Genomic DNA, 6,939 nt, shown 5'->3' on the forward strand with positions numbered 1-6,939 from the left:
TTCATACTCCAACACGTCTCATTTTAATTCTGGAAACCCATTTGTCCAGAAACTCTCCAAGCTGTGGCCAGTTTCTGTCAAAGGTATTTACAATATTGAACATGCAGTTATCATGAGTACATAAATAGGAAGAAAACGTGTAAAAAAAATCTTTCCAAGACTCAAAATTTAAACTTTTAAAAATTGTTTTACTTTTAATGTACAGCATATTCCTTTTTGAACAAAAAGCCTTCATGTATACTGTATCGGTGTCCGTTGTGAAAAAAGGAAAAAGTGCAGTCAGTCATGGTAAATGGTAAATGGTGATTAATTATAGTCTGTTGCAGAATATGCGATATATGTGTATTCATTTATACATATACACATTACATGTATACAGATGAAATACACGATATGCTACAGTGCAAGAACAAATTAAGATACGGTTTCTATTAAAAATATTTATATCAATATGATTATGGATTTGTTTAACATTTTTTAATGATTACGGTCTACATACATCTTCAAACAAGTTTACAGGCCAACATGGTTGAGATACAGTGAGTGAGTTAAAATTTAACGTCCCATCGGCATTATTTCAGCCGTATAGCGACGAGACCAAGTTATTATATTTACAATTTAGCAAATTCAAAGCATTTTTATTTATTTAAAAACAAATGTTGTGAAACATATTTGAGAATAAAATATTTAGAAACAATTTATGAAACATAATTGAGCATAACAATATTATATATACAGTTTTAAAACACGGGCAAAAGGCCACCAGTAACCAAAGCTAGGCCACCTCATGGGGATCATGGGGACTTACAGTACCTCTGCTTCCTGCATGATACCCCAACAGGATTTACGTCATCAGTTTAGCTACTGGTGGTTGTGAACAATACTAGCCAATATTAAAAAAAAAAATACTCAGCAATGAGTTGGCTTAAAACACCGGTTGATGATAGTTACATCAATTACTATAGGATTACGTGTCACACAGGGGGACAATAATTTTACGGTACTTTAACCTCCTGTACAGAGCCTGCAATAAAGTCAGTAGATAATAGCATCACACCAAATTGAAAAACAATCATTTAATTGTTCACATACATATTTAAAAATTATTATACAGACCAATTTCTTTCAAGATAATAAGATGCCCGCTGACACGGAAAAAGAGATCTTTCAGATTTACGCTTTGATAATGTGAATCCCTTGCGATTTCAAAGTTCACACAGTCAAGCAATATATGCTTGACGGTGAACCTTTCTTCACAAGGGATACACTTAGGAGGTTCGTCCCCATCTGTCTTAAGCAGATATTCGTGTGTAAACCGACTGTGGCCAATACGTCACCGTCGTAAAACGACCTCTTCATGTCTTGACTGACAACCTAAGTAGGTATGACCGTTGTTGGTTTTAATTCGTGTAGTTAATTGCTTCCTACTTGGGTGTCCCACCTCTTTGGCATGAGATCCCGAATATAACTTTAAATTCTTGGTTTGAAATCGCTGTACGGGATAAGTAGTGGGGATAACGGTTTGTCAAGACCTGCTTTAGCTGCAGCATCGGCTTTTGAGTTACCTATTATGCCTACATGACTTGGCAACCAGCAAGCGACGATGTCACATTGGCCAGTAGAAAGACCATTGAAAAGTTCTAAAATGCCAAGGATTATGGAATGATTTGAGGAGACACTTTTCAGTGCCTGAAGGCAAGATAATGAATCAGAAAAGATGATGAATTTTTTAGTTTGGGTTTCATGTTTCATATAGGTCAAAGCTGTAAAGATAGCTTTGGCCTCAGCAGTATAATACTAGAATCTGGGATTCTTGAGGAGACAGTTCTGGATCCAATGATGGTGGCATTAGCAACTTTGCCACCACTCTTGGACCCGTCTGTAAAAATGGATCTGTGAGAATCGTATTTTGAACGTAATTGGTAATATGATTTAGTATAAACCAAAGGATTTGTTTCGGACTTTTTGAGCTTAGTGAGGGTAAGGTCTACCTCTGGCTTCACCATCTGCCAGGAAGGAAAAGACAGAAGACGGTAAGGTGATATAATATTTAAATCTATACTCAACAACAAAAGTTCCTGTGACACCAATATTTTAGTGTATTTTTCAAACAAGTTAAGTTTGATTTTCAATATTGTACTACATGTATGGAATCAAGTCACACAAAAACGCAACTGCTACAGAAAGGCATGCATTCCATGCAAAAGTTGACTTTAATGCAAGCCCCATGCATTTCACTACCCAAGAATGGGTATAAAAACATGTGCGTTAACGGGATTCCATATGCATTGTTTAGCATCGTGCTGACAACAACCACTCAGAAAAACAACAAAATTACGCAATTATTTAACATTACGAAATGCCACGCCTGTCCGAAAATGAGCGTCTGCGAGCCATTGGTATGCTTGAAGCAGGATCGAGTCAACGTGATGTTGCAAGTCAATTTAACGTCCACAGAAACACAATTTGGTGTTTATGGCAACGTTGGCAACAGACGAATGCAGTCAGAAACCATCCTCGGAGTGGCAGGCCACGCGTTACCAATAATAGACAAGACAACTGGATTCGAACAACACACCTACGAAATCGATTCCAGCCAGCAACAGTGACTGTAAGAAGCATCCCTGGCCTTCGACGAATATCTTCACAAACCGTACGTCGCCGCCTCAGATGTGCAGGGATTGTCGCCAGAAGACCCGCCAGACGTCCCATTTTGACAGGAAACCACAGTCAAGCACGTCTACAGTGGTGCAGACAGCGTCTACGCTAGACGGCCATGCAGTGGGGACAAGTTCTATTCACTGATGAGTCTCGTTTTCACCTCAACCACAGCGATGGACGGATTCGCGTGTACCGACGTCGAGGAGAACGTTACGTCAATCATTGTGTCATGGAAGAAGATCGGTTCGGGGGCGGCAGTGTTATGGTATGGGGTGGGATTACAGCAAGACAGAGGACCTGTATGATAGTGGTAGAGGGAAATCTCACTTGACAGAGCTACCGCAACGAGATTTACTGTTTTTGCTTCGTCATTTTATTTTTTAAAAGTTGTATATAACGTATGAATCCCTTCTCAGATTACTTTATCTCATTTCTATATGACGTGCTATTTTACTTCTCTGTGTTTTTCTTGTTTTCTCTTCAGTATGAGGTTATACTGTATCATTTTTACTATTTTGATATTTTGCAATATGTTGTGGTTATCAGTTATGCAAATCAGTTTCGGTGTGTCTTTTTAACAAGGTGTTCTTCATTAAGATTCACCGCCAGCCCGATTGTAACAATTACATGTACACTTTGCTTTGACGATGCCGGTTGATGTTATTCAATACAGGCTGGTGGTGGGTGTTTTTGAATTTATTCTACATGCTAATTATTTCGGGAAGATGATACACATTTTTCTATATTTTGGGTTACTTTGCTGATATAATTTTCGATTATCATTCTTAGTTTTACTTTTTCTCTTCGGCTGCGGTGATATCCATCCGAATCCAGGACCTTTGCATAGTCCAGATTTAAAGATTATATATCTAAACGTACGCGGTCTGAAAGACAAAGTAGATTTTATCAGTGTTGAATTAGATAGTTATGATGTTGTATGTTTAACAGAAACCTGCTTGCACCATGATATTCTAGCCACTGATATTACACTGATACCATTTTCAAATCGTAGCCTGTATTAAGGAATATATTTTAGATCTTAAATCAGAGTATAACGGACAGCCTGAGCTGGAGGCGCGCCTGGATATGTTGACAGTTTTTACGTAGTTAGTGTTAAAACCGAATGTTTGCGAGGATTAATAAGATTTCTGAATTCTGTTACAACAGTAACCGTACATGTATTTGTTACATTAAGTCATTTCATTCAAATGTGTTTGGTATGATTATGTCTTATAACTATTTTAGGATGGAAGGTACAGTTACCAAATAAAATATGCTGAAATATCAATTCATTATGACCATACTTCAAAATCTATTTTTTAAAGTAACCCTCCTTACATTAAAGATAACTATTTAAAGAATATAGTAGTTAAAGACATTGCAACAAACCGAATAATCAGGGGGGAGACTTTATACTGAGTGGGGCGCGAAACATATCCGCCCGGGGGAGATTTTATTTCAGAACAGATTCTTCGGGGGAGAATCTGTACCGGTATAAAATCTCCGGGGGGAGAATTTGTACGGGGGAGAGTTTATACCGGGACACCGGTTCGCTCCCCTGATCTCTCACCAATCGAGCACATGTGGGATGAGATGGATCGGCGCCTTCGACGTCAACAACGTGTTCCACAGAAACTCCAGGAACTTCGAAACATGCTCCATCACATATGGACAGATATCCCACAGGACTTTGTGCGACGCCTGGTCCATTCCATGAGACGACGATGTGTTGCTTGCATCGCAACCGGAGGTGGACACACACGCTATTGATTTGTAAACTGACATGTTCATGTTTTTTTTATGAAATCACGCATTTTCTGAAGTCAGTATGGCAAATTAAACCATTTGAACACTTACAGGAGTCTTTTATCTGTTGCAAACCGAAATTGTTTCAGATTTGGTAAAAAAAACATAACTTGGCATTAAATCTTATTCAATGTGACGGGAACTTTTGTTGTTCAATATATATATATATACAGGCTGGGTATTTGCCCACAGCAAGTGTTTATTCACGTGTGGTGTGGCGGATTGTAATTGAACGAGAGCCAGTATTGTAGACTCACCTGTAAATAAGGCCGACACTGTAATTACATACAACATAGTAATGAGAATATGGGAATTATCATAAGAAGGCTGTTGTTTTTTTCGGGACCGTTCCCATTTCTTTCATACCAAGAGTGGCAATGCATTTCAAAGTTGCATTGGTGTCATCATATTCACTCAAGTCTTCCTCAATCGGCTTTAAACACAATTCCCATTGGTCAGTTCGACACCGCATAAAATAAAATATGTATTTCGAGATTTCGTTAGAATGTGAGATATTCAGATATTCAAAGACGAAACGGTTTTTGTTCATAAAATGCGGGTACGTGTACCTATATATCGCACACCTGGTGTTACTTAAATGCCCAGTGTGGTTAATGGGACGTATACAGATATCACCGCTGTACATCTTAATAAACCATGCATAAAATAGACGTTGGTACATACAAATAAGAATACAGCGCCACTCATATATAAAGTTATGAGAGACAATGCACAGAACTCGATGATATATACAGATAAAGAAAACGTTTTACCCATAAAGCAATAGCTTTCTGCGTTGTAATATTAAAAAGCAGATTTTGGCAGTGACATATACCTCATGTTAAAAAGGACACACAATTTCTCATTGTTTGATAGGTTTTAAAAGTTGGACATTTTAGCCGTTATACCCGTGAATAATGTAGATCTTAGATCATCGTATAGTGGACATTCGAATTATGTTTTTCATCTCCAAGATGATCGTTACAATTAAAGTACACTCTGTCTTCAACCTTTAAGTAATATATCTGCCTGTTTCGATCCTTAAAGGAGCAATACCACATCTAAATTTTGTAAAGGCAGATCTTTAACTCAGGGGCATAAAACTCTTGACATAGTTTTCACAGCAATAACAATCTTTAAAAATCCTGCATGTACGGAGTTTACTTGTACCAGTATAATCATTATCTTTCCACTGAAGTTTCTGCCAGCTTTTCAGATATTTTTTTCCCAGAAGGACATCTTGTATTTTGCTTGAAATATCTTCTGTATTTAAACCAGACTGTAGATCTTGAAAATATGCTGTATGTTTAGGTTGGCCAATTTTGACGAAAAACGTGAAACCCAGTACTTGTGATTGGCGGAAAGCCTTTCCGCCAATAAAAAAAACAAGTTTATTTAATCGATCAGGCATATTTCTAAAACGATACCACTGTCTAGCTATACATATCCACTGTCTGACAATCGGAGGTATCCACCCTGTATCCCCATTAAGAGCCAAATCAGGTGCATATCTACCCACCCCCAGAAAAAACCTGATGGCACGGTGGTCTACAGCTGTAACAGCAGATACATCACGGTTACCCCAAACAGATGCGCCGTACGCGTAAAGTCATATAACACAGTAAAAGTGCTAAACTGCATACCTCCTATTGTCTTATTCCTATAAATATGTAGGCCTAAAGCTCTGTTAGCTGATCTGGCCGCAGTCTTTGTCATTGTGTTATAATCAAGATGTTCAATACTTAAGTTAACAATACTTAAAGACGAACTACCAATACAAACCTGTTGTGTAGTTTTGGAGACGCTAGGATTTCTAAACTATATGTAGCAGGGCGTAGAGTCATCCCACAGACGACATCCTTACCTTGTAAGCTTGCTGACGGGGTTAACCTCTTTGGTCATGTGGACAAGGCGTCCGACCTCGGTTCAGAAGGTCCGTGGTTCGAATCCCATCACGGGACTCGGAAATTTTATGGCCGCTACATATACAACATGAGACTTATCAGCGTTACTAAGTCACACCGGTCATGTAGGTGTTGCTGTGCTCTCCACTAGTCATGCGGTACTGGCAAGAAGAGAAGGGCATCATACCCCACGCTGTCTATAATCGTCCAAGTTCTCATGTGATATGAGGGGGTGGTCGACGACTGAAGCGCCACTAGTCGTACGGTGCTGGCAAGAAGAGAAGGGCATAATACCCTACACTGTCTATAATCTCCAAGTTCTCATGTGGTATGAGGCGGTGGTCGACGACTGAAGCGCCACTTGTTGATATGTATGTACAGTCATTTGAGATTTGCTGCCTTCCGTTCAGGATACAGTAGCTGGATCTATGAAAAAGTCAGTGAAGCGGCGGTCATGTGCATTTGTCACAAAGTCAATCACATGTCTCTCACGAACTGAGTCTACCCCTTCTATGAAATCCCTTTTCGCCGAACATTGTGTTAGTAAGGTGTCTAGACAGTCGTTTGA

The sequence above is a fragment of the Haliotis rufescens genome, unplaced genomic scaffold (genome assembly GCF_023055435.1).
Source record: "Haliotis rufescens isolate VD_foot unplaced genomic scaffold, xgHalRufe1.0.p SCAF_14, whole genome shotgun sequence".
NCBI classification, from domain to species: Eukaryota; Metazoa; Mollusca; class Gastropoda; order Lepetellida; family Haliotidae; genus Haliotis; species Haliotis rufescens.